General features: G+C 35.1%; 1 long non-coding RNA gene across 1 annotated transcript; it reads left to right on the forward strand.

The window, feature by feature from the left end:
- Positions 1-5,738: 5,738 nt before the first annotated feature.
- Positions 5,739-8,768, forward strand: LOC137023165 (uncharacterized). The gene is made up of 5 exons (XR_010895486.1): positions 5,739-6,296; positions 6,924-7,056; positions 7,215-7,320; positions 7,633-7,745; positions 8,334-8,768. It is a non-coding gene; the product is annotated as an uncharacterized lncRNA (long non-coding RNA).
- Positions 8,769-10,342: the final 1,574 nt, after the last annotated feature.

The raw sequence follows: 10,342 nt of genomic DNA on the forward strand, positions 1-10,342 counted from the left end.
AAATCAACACGACTTGCATAAAATAATATTTATGGATGAGAAAAAAGAAAAAAAAAAAAAAAAAACATGTCATGCATTTTACCATACTAATTAAAAAAAAAAATTACCCTAGATAAATGTGCACTACTGATTAAAATAAATAAATAAAAACAAAAAATAATAATAAAATGTGCTCGCTTTTGTCTTTTGAGGTGTAAATGTTTTATAGTATTCTAACAGATCGCCTGTCAATCACTTTGGCGAAACTATAAATCTAAATATTACAACTCCAAAATAAAAGATTGCAAATATTGTTTATTTTAGTAAAATTAGCCCATAATATAGCAGTGTTTAAACATTCGTTCTTTTGGTGTTGGTCTAGAGACTCCTAGTGGTGAATACATGCTAGAACAACTTTTTTATGATTTCTTCAAAACATCCGTGGATATACTTCGGTAAAGTTGGTTTTATATTCGCACATTCAGACTTCTGATAAATTCAGACTTTCCAATAAATGTGCAATAAATTAATGTTTGCAAATTTTAAGCAGCGACATGATATTGACAACCAACGATTGTCAACTTACAACATTTTTTTCACAGTCGATCAAAATAGGCAAGCATTGTTTTAATGGCATATTTACTTGTGAATGTCCACTGAATGTCCAATATAGTGTGATTAACAAGGCTATTGAATACGGATGTGCGAATGTGCGAATATAAAACCAACTTTACCGAAGTCGTGGATATGTGGAAGAAGCAATTGCATACAGAATTGTTTATATCATTTGTATAAATGTTTACTTTTTGGAATAAAAAGCTATACATAAGAAAGGTAAAAAGCACTTAATTGCTAATTAAACATAATTGAGGATAAGTGTAAACAATAATAGAGAATGAATAGGTATAATAAAGCTCTAATTAGTGTATGGAATGTGCTGGAAACCCTTGCAGCAAAGCAGACGTCACGTAGACGTCACGTCCAGGCAGTCGAACTGTAATGTGGCAGACGCAGACGTCACGTTCGGCAGACGCAGACGTCACGTTCGGCAGACGCAGACGTGACGTTCAGTGAGACGAGTGCATGTTGCAACGTCATATTAATGAGCTCGTCCGAACGCCATACAATCATCACATTTTGTTGAAGTCACCCCTCATACTAGTGCAAGCACAAAAGTAGTCCCGGCCCGCGCGTGTAGCCTGTCAGATACCTCGCCGCCAATCAAATTACGGCGTTTCTTGTACTGTCGTCGTCCTGACTCCTGGCCGTTAGAATCGATCCAAAAACCAATGCAAAGATCCAAATAGCAGTTCAAAGGAGCTTGCTAAATATTGGTGGGGACAAATTTGTCATCTCAAAATATTGATAGGGACTACCCAGCTAACCAAAATACGTGACTGTTACGTAACTGCAACGTAATTTGGTGACCAAACTTTCGTCGTGGCGACGTAACTAGTTACGTCGTGGCAACCGGAAAAGTGAAAGGTGCCTATACGTCGCCACAACGTAACTTTGTGACGTTGCCAGTTAGTAACTGCGACGTCGTGGCAACGTTGTGTATCAATAGTTGTGTGTTGGTCATCAGTTGGTAATTCTTATTTTTATTTATTTTTCTATGGGCGGACATGCAGTAGTTTAACCTAATTTATGTCCTCATTTGCCCAAACTAATGTAAAGGCTATTCCAACAGCTGTGAACGATGAATGCAGACTCGAAATGAATTCAATTCATTTATTTTGAAAAACACACAGAACATGAATAAAACTCCAAATAAAAATAATGAAATACACTCAAACTATAAATAAAAACATATAGCCTACAGCGAAACATAAAATAAAAGCATTCAAGACGTTTTGCTCTCAGTATCATTAAAAACATATGCTATGCTAACGTAACATTTTGCATAACATATATTTCAGACGATCAAGGAAATCACAAAGGTAAAAATATTAACAAAAGTACTTAAAGTAGACTGTGGGTAATGTTACTTAACCAATCTGACGCAGTTGTTGAACTTTATTGCTATAAAACTGACGAGAAACACGGAGAAACGTCGACGCTGTCCTCTCCAGCAGCTTGAATGTTTTCCCGGTTGCCATGGCAACTCTAACGGCCACCTGCACTAACGTAAACATAACAATAAAAAAAGGTTTTGCGTCTTTCCAAAGTTAACTTTATACATTTTTATAAAAGCCATTTATTCGTTGTCACCTCGGAAAAATAAATTCTTCTCTCAGAAAAATTAACTTTACACTCTTATCAACATACTGTGGGCACGCGCAGGCGCGCGCTGTATGTCACGTCACTATATATAAAAAACAGTCATCCATACTCTGATTTGGTGAAAAGAAACCTTTTTTTTCTTAAGGGGACATTTCAGTCTTGTGTCTGACATTTAATTACACGTTTTATATTGCAAATTCTGGTAATAATAACATAAAGAATTTGTAAATGATGGTAATGAAATTACGAGCACATGACGTTGCTGCTACGTTGCCAGTAAGTCATGGAATGACCATTATATTACGAATAGAGGACGTATCTGGAACGTCCTTGGTAATCTTGTAACGTTTGGAGAACGTACTGACGACGTTGTGATATGGTAATTTGATGGTAATATTATTACGGGCATACAACGTTGTAGTTACGTTACTAGTAAGTCATGGAATTACCAATATATTACGAATAGAGGACGTATCTGGAACGTTCTGGGTAATCTTATAACGTTAGGAGAACGTACTGACGACGTTGTGAGATGGTAATCTGAAGGTAATGAAATTACTGGCATGCGACGTCGTAGTTACGTTGTCAGTTAGTAAGTCATGACATTACCAAAAAGTACGAATACATTACGTAACTGTTACGTCGTGTGTTAGCTGGGTAGTACCTAGCGTCCCCCCCTAAACCTACGCCCATGCCTCACAGTCACACACATATCGTGTTTCAAAATCACATGTTTATAACAAATCAATCGTGAACAGCAGTTAGATTTTTTTCCCCTGTGCTACACTACAAAGCGAGTGGGGATACACACGATTTATGTGTCATTTGCTGGGAGTGGAGCATGCACGTCGATCAGCTCACAACTGCCAGTGCAACCCAGTCTCATATGAAAATGTATCCTGACTACGTTGGTCCAAAGTGCAAAACGTAGAGGGGTTACAATAATGGCCCTTAAATTGTATGACTGTTACATTTTTTTTTGCCTATTGTTTTGCGTCCAAGTCACGTGACTTTAGAGAGCCCGGCCGTGAGAACAAAAAACATGGCGGACGTTTCTCTACTTTTTAGTGAAAAAACAATATTTGGAGTTAGTTTCTGCATAAAAATAAGTTTTGATTACATTTTTAGCGAGAAATATATATTCTATTTTCATAATATTCACTCAGTGAATGTACATAATCACTCGCTTGCGCGTTGTTGCAAAGATTTTTCTGATCTCGCCAGAATAATGTGAAACTGCTACGTTTTGGTTGCTATGAACAATATTTTATTTTCTGCATCAAAATAAGGTTTGATTACATTTTAAGCAAAATATATATATTTTATTTTCATAATATTCACTCAGTGAATGTACATAATCACTCGCTTGCGCGTTGTTGCAAAGATTTATCTGATCTCGCCAGAATAATGTGAAACTGCTACGTTTTGGTTGCTATGAACAATATTTTGAGTTAGTTTCTGCATCAAAATAAGGTTTGATTACATTTTAAGCAAAAAATATATATTATTTATTTTCATAATATTCACTCAGTGAATGTACATAATCACTCGCTTGCGCGTTGTTGCAAAGATTTATCTGATCTCGCCAGAATAATGTGAAACTGCTACGTTTTGGTTGCTATGAACAATATTTTATTTTCTGCATCAAAATAAGGTTTGATTACATTTTAAGCAAAATATATATATTTTATTTTCATAATATTCACTCAGTGAATGTACATAATCACTCGCTTGCGCGTTCCCAGCTAACACACGACGTAACAGTTACGTAATGTATTCGTACTTTTTGGTAATGTCATGACTTACTAACTGACAACGTAACTACGACGTCGCATGCCAGTAATTTCATTACCTTCAGATTACCATCTCACAACGTCGTCAGTACGTTCTCCTAACGTTATAAGATTACCAAGAACGTTCCAGATACGTCCTCTATTCGTGATATATTGGTAATTCCATGACTTACTAGTAACGTAACTACAACGTTGTATGCCCGTAATAATATTACCATCAAATTACCATATCACAACGTCGTCAGTACGTTCTCCAAACGTTACAAGATTACCAAGGACGTGCAGATACGTCCTCTATTCGTAATATAATGGTCATTCCATGACTTACTGGCAACGTAGCAGCAACGTCATGTGCTCGTAATTTCATTACCATCATTTACACATTCTTTATATGTTATTATTACCAGAATTTGCAATATAAAACGTGTAATTAAATGTCAGACACAAGACTGAAATGTCCCCTTAAGAAAAAAAATGTTTCTTTTCACCAAATCAGAGTATGGATGACTGGTTTTTATATATAGTGACGTGACATACAGCGCGCGCCTCCACAAATGTAGTGCGCGCGTGCCCACAGTATGTTAATAAGAGTGTAAAGTTAATTTTTCTGAGAGAAGAATTTATTTTTCCGAGGTGACAACGAATAAATGGCTTTTATAAAAATGTATAAAGTTAACTTTGGAAAGACGCAAAACCTTTTTTTATTGTTATGTTTACGTTAGTGCAGGTGGCCGTTAGAGTTGCCATGGCAACCGGGAAAACATTCAAGCTGCTGGAGAGGACAGCGTCGACGTTTCTCCGTGTTTCTCGTCAGTTTTATAGCAATAAAGTTCAACAACTGCGTCAGATTGGTTAAGTAACATTACCCACAGTCTACTTTAAGTACTTTTGTTAATATTTTTACCTCTGTGATTTCCTTGATCGTCTGAAATATATGTTAGCAAAATGTTACGTTAGCATAGCATATGTTTTTAATGATACTGAGAGCAAAACGTCTTGAATGCTTTTATTTTATGTTTCGTTGTAGGCTATATGTTTTTATTTATAGTTTGAGTGTATTTCATTATTTTTATTTGGAGTTTTGTTCATGTTCTGTGTGTTTTTCAAAATAAATGAATTGAATTCATTTCGAGTCTGCATTCATCGTTCACAGCTGTTGGAATAGCCTTTACATTAGTTTGGGCAAATGAGGACATAAATTAGGTTAAACTACTGCATGTCCGCCCATAGAAAAATAAATAAATATAAGAATTACCAACTGATGACCAACACACAACTATTGATACACAACGTTGCCACGACGTCGCAGTTACTAACTGGCAACGTCACAAAGTTACGTTGTGGCGACGTATAGGCACCTTTCACTTTTCCGGTTGCCACGACGTAACTAGTTACGTCGCCACGACGAAAGTTTGGTCACCAAATTACGTTGCAGTTACGTAACAGTCACGTATTTTGGTTAGCTGGGTTGTTGCAAAGATTTATCTGATCTCGCCAGAATAATGTGAAACTGCTACGTTTTGGTTGCTATGAACAATATTTTGAGTTAGTTTCTGCATAAAAATAAGGTTTGATTACATTTTTAGCGAGAAATATATATTCTATTTTCATAATATTCACTCAGTGAATGTCAACCCGTTCTCACTCCTGACCGTTCTCACGCTGAAGAAGTCTCCTTCAGAACACATCGCGATATTTGGCATCAGTTCGCGTGTGCTGGATGTTGGTAAGTAGTCGTAAATACGCTGTTCTAATGTTTGATATAATGTCTTTTCTGTTTGCAGATATTAATCAGATTAACGTTAGCTCCCTCATGTTCAGTCACTGCATTATATCTGTCACCTCCGCTGAGGTTTTGCTTTTCATTGCTTTCTATATTAAATACTAAACTAGGGTGATTAAACACTGTCACGTGACGTGCAATATATTGCACAATATATATAACATATTCATATCAGTTTCAAAGTAGTACAAGTGTAGTTTCAAAATGGTATTTGTTGTAGAAGCACGGTAAAAAACAACACTTACCATGCTTTTTACCACAGTATTGGTCGTTTTAATGTGATTTTTGTTGTAAATACAGAGTGACCACAACACTTATCATGCTTTTAATGCCTAATAATGTTAAATCCAAAAACTGTAAGGTCAATAAGAACTTCTTTCCTATATATATTTATATATAAACCTATATATTATAAATAATGATATTTTCTTTTCTCTTGTTTTAGCTGAAAAGACAAAAAGGGCCTTTCGGAAATGGATGAAGGAGACAGAAAGCTGCAAAGGCAAATAATTGCAATGGTATGTGTGTGTTGCTTTTAACCCTTTATCAAACATTTTATCAAGCATTTGTTAAATAGTCTCACAGTAAATTAAAATTAAAGTCAAATCCTGTACATATTTATCACCTTATTTGTAAATCAGTTGTGCCCCTTCTTGGACAGTTGGACGTCCCACACATAAAAGTTTATATTAATTCCATTGAATTCTTTAAAATGATTACAGATTGGGCCCAAAATGTTCCAATGATACATGATGTCTCTCTGCACCTCATAACTACCTCTGTTTGCAAGAGTGGAAATTATCATTTGACTTGTCACATGACATCAGATATTCGATTATTTTGTCATAATCAAAATAATTGAATATCTGATGTCTATTCAATATCTAATCAGTTACACTGCTGATAATGTCCTGCTTGCATGTGAAACATGTTATTTATTTATTTATTCTTTTAAATATAAATATAGCTTGCTATTAAAGACATATGTTTAATCATGGAAATGCCCACATATCAGTGAACTTATTACATAAATGCATTTAACATTTAATTATGCAACACTCTTTACAGAAGGAAATCCTACAGTTATGTGTAAATTGACAACTTGAATGTGATGTAATAAATTTACCTTCCTTTCTGTCTTGCAGGATTACTTGCAGATTACTTAGTCCTTCTTTTTAGGATCTCTACAACATCAAACTCAACAGCTCTTTTAAGAGCCGACCCTCACAAGAGCTACTAGTGAGTCGCTGCAAACCTGCCGTGATCAGCCCTTTCCAGGTAAAGTTTCTAGATATTTAAATCAGTATTTACTCATCAAATGCTCTCCTGGATGGTATGGTAAATTAACTTATTTATAACTGTCTCAATTTGTATGTTTTAAGAACAAGAGTAATTGCACACAGAGTAAGTAGAGACTTTCTTGTTTTTCTGTGCAGAGAAGGAAGACCAGTCCTTATATCAAAGCAAGCTCATCGAAGTCCTTTGTTTAGGGTGAGGAAGGAACATGACCATCTCATGCCCAAAGAAGACAGAAGTCCATTGGTATGTCTTGTGTTGAGGCAATGCTGTAATATGTAGTACAGAATTTAATGTTGTTCTCTCAAAGGACTATTAAGTTCTTAAAAAGTTCTTAAAAACTGTTCCTTCTGTTTTTTTTTGTCTGTTTGTTTGTTTGTTTTTTTAGATAAAAGCAGACAGGGAAGCTTTGGAAGATAATGAGTTAATATAATATAATATAGTATAATAGGAATTAAATAGTAAATGTTCTTTAAATTATGTGTAATACTTTTTTTGGCTTGAAATAAGGCCTTATACTGCACAGACCTAAAACATTGTATTTGTGTTTTAAAACAGATAGCAAGTGAAGTCACTAACAGAAGATCCTAGAGGAAAAACGACTGATGTGCAGCTACGGAGGAACACAAGAGGCAGAAACTATGCATGGCCATGGCTTCTTCATGAGTACGGTAAGTCCTGTGCCTATTCTTAATTCTTGCCTTAAAGTTTTTATTGCAGTATTTTAACAATTTTACATTGTACAGGTTATCACTTGGTTTTTGACCAAATTATGCTCTTGAAACAAGAAACAGAAGAGTATGTTGTCCTGAAAGAAATCAAGGCTCAAAAGAGAGCATGCCTTTCTAAAAGATCTTTTAAAACAGGTTGCTGTTAATATGGGTAAAACAGTTTTTGTTCAGTACTTAGCTTACAGTCTGTGCTGCATTTTTATTATAATATATATATTATGTACTGCTGTTTTGTAAAGTTAAATCAGGAACAGGCAACTCTAGCCCTTTTGCTGTCTCCTTTTTGAGGTGGAGAGTTTACCTCCAACCATAATTGAGCACACCTGAAAATTTTAACCAAAGTCTTCAGGTGTACTTATAGACAGTTATAGGCAGTTGGGTTTGAGGTTGAGGCTAAATCTACAGGACCGTGGACGCTGAGGGCCAGAGTAGCCCACCACTGTTTAAATCATGCAGAACATAAGCTGACCTGGCTGTCCATTAAACTACTTAACTTGAATTGTCTGTGTTTTTTTGTTTTACTTTTAGACCAGGACTGAAGAACGCCTGACAATGGGATGTTAAGACTTCTTCCTCTGGTTGAGAAAAAGCTACAGCACATCAGTGATCACATCTTCTGGTCATTAGTTGTACTGTAGAGTACAACTGAACAAACTGTTTAGAAGAAGAAGAACATGAACATGATAGAGACATGTACAGGGAAGAGCAAGAACCCAGTTCAGCTGTGATAATGAATCTTTATTTTAAACTCAATATCAAATCTGTTTTCTGGATCATAGTTGACTGGATGGGATTCTGTGGCGCTCATTTGTGCAATAGGAGTAAAGTCTGTGAATGGATTATTATGACGTTAACGTATTTTTGAAGACACGTTTTTATTTATCTTGAATCTCATTTGTCTTTATGCAAATTTCAACCTTATGCTGTATCCTCCAATAAAGTGTTGTGTAATAAATTATGATGAACGTGGTGTTTGGTAGAGTAAATACAATTTAACTAAGCTGAGTTTATTTCATAATTTAAAAAAATGACATATAATTTCCATGATTGTTTTACTTATTAATACATAAATATATATTACATAAATATTTTCGATCTAATTCATGATATTTGGGACAACAATGCACCAAAAGTTGCATATACTTTCATGTTGTGACAAGGATGGCAGTTTCCAGATAAATAAAGGGAAGGAATGTGAATAAAGAGAGGCTGCAGTGGGTTATACTGATACAAACACTTCAAGCAGAGTTGAAGAAGATCGATGTTGATCATTCTGGTACATCTACTACTGCATTCAAAATGACAGCTGGACATTACTGATGTCAGGCATGTGAGGAGCAAGAAGAGGGGGTGATAATGACATTTTGGCACAGTTTCTTATTTTACTGAATAGTGCATTATCCTTGTGTAACAGTAATAGTGAAGTGTAAATATAAATAGTTTTTAGTTTACTGCCAACACTGGCAGCTGGATAATGGCAAGTTGTGGGTTCATCCATTATATTTATTGGTGTTCATACAAAAAAAAGCAAAGAAATAATCAACTACTATTCAATTAATCAATTATTATTATTATTATTATTATTATTATTGTATTACAACATTTTGTTATAATATTTCCATATTTCATCAGATGGTCTCACAATACCCATCAAAAACCTATACAAGCATGATGTTAGAATGGAAAATGAGGAAATGATAAAATACTCCAATATTTAAATGTGATTCAACAAAGTTTGTTATCCATGATGAGGAGTACACACCTGTGTAGATTTTAATGCCCTTCCACCCCCAAGGGGCCAGTACCGGCCCCTGGAAGAGCAAAAAAATGCACATTTCAAATGGCTGTAACTCAAAGTCCGGTTAGCGTATCAAAGAGAAAATCAACAGGACAACTGCTTATGCTATGATTACTAAATAATGTTGGGCACAGTTTTCAGACATACATGGAAAGCTGGCATAAAGGTTTTTTAATAGTGATTACAGTAAAATATTACATTTCAGCCTGTCCCTCATATATGTAATAAATGTTTGCACAATAAACATATTTAAATATCGAGTTGTCCATTAAAGATCTTATTATTTTAACATTTATCATTTCTTTACTAAACGTTTTAAACTACATTACCCATATGTCTCTGTCATTCTATCAATGAACGGGAAACATGGCGCTGTAGTTCATTGAGAAGCTAGGGTTAGGGTTGGGATCTCGGTAAAGGAGTAATTTCTCACAACATGGAAACACTTTATAGTTAACTTAATGTATGAGTAACGTAATATTCACACTAAAACAAACTTTGTAAGATAAAGCGCCGTTTTATATGGGTTGAAAGGTAGTCCAATCACAGCGAGTTCTGCGATAGAGTCACAGCCAATCACAACACAGCTGAACAGATGCGTCACGCTTACTTGTCCATTTATGGTAAATGACGACAGATCTCCTTCGGTTCCGGCTGACGAGAAAGATTCCTTAAATATATAATTAATCTAATTAAATATGATAAAAATCACATTTTACAACGAAAGACTCCTTTGTGT

This window comes from Chanodichthys erythropterus, chromosome 7 (genome assembly GCF_024489055.1).
Source record: "Chanodichthys erythropterus isolate Z2021 chromosome 7, ASM2448905v1, whole genome shotgun sequence".
Taxonomy (NCBI): Eukaryota; Metazoa; Chordata; class Actinopteri; order Cypriniformes; family Xenocyprididae; genus Chanodichthys; species Chanodichthys erythropterus.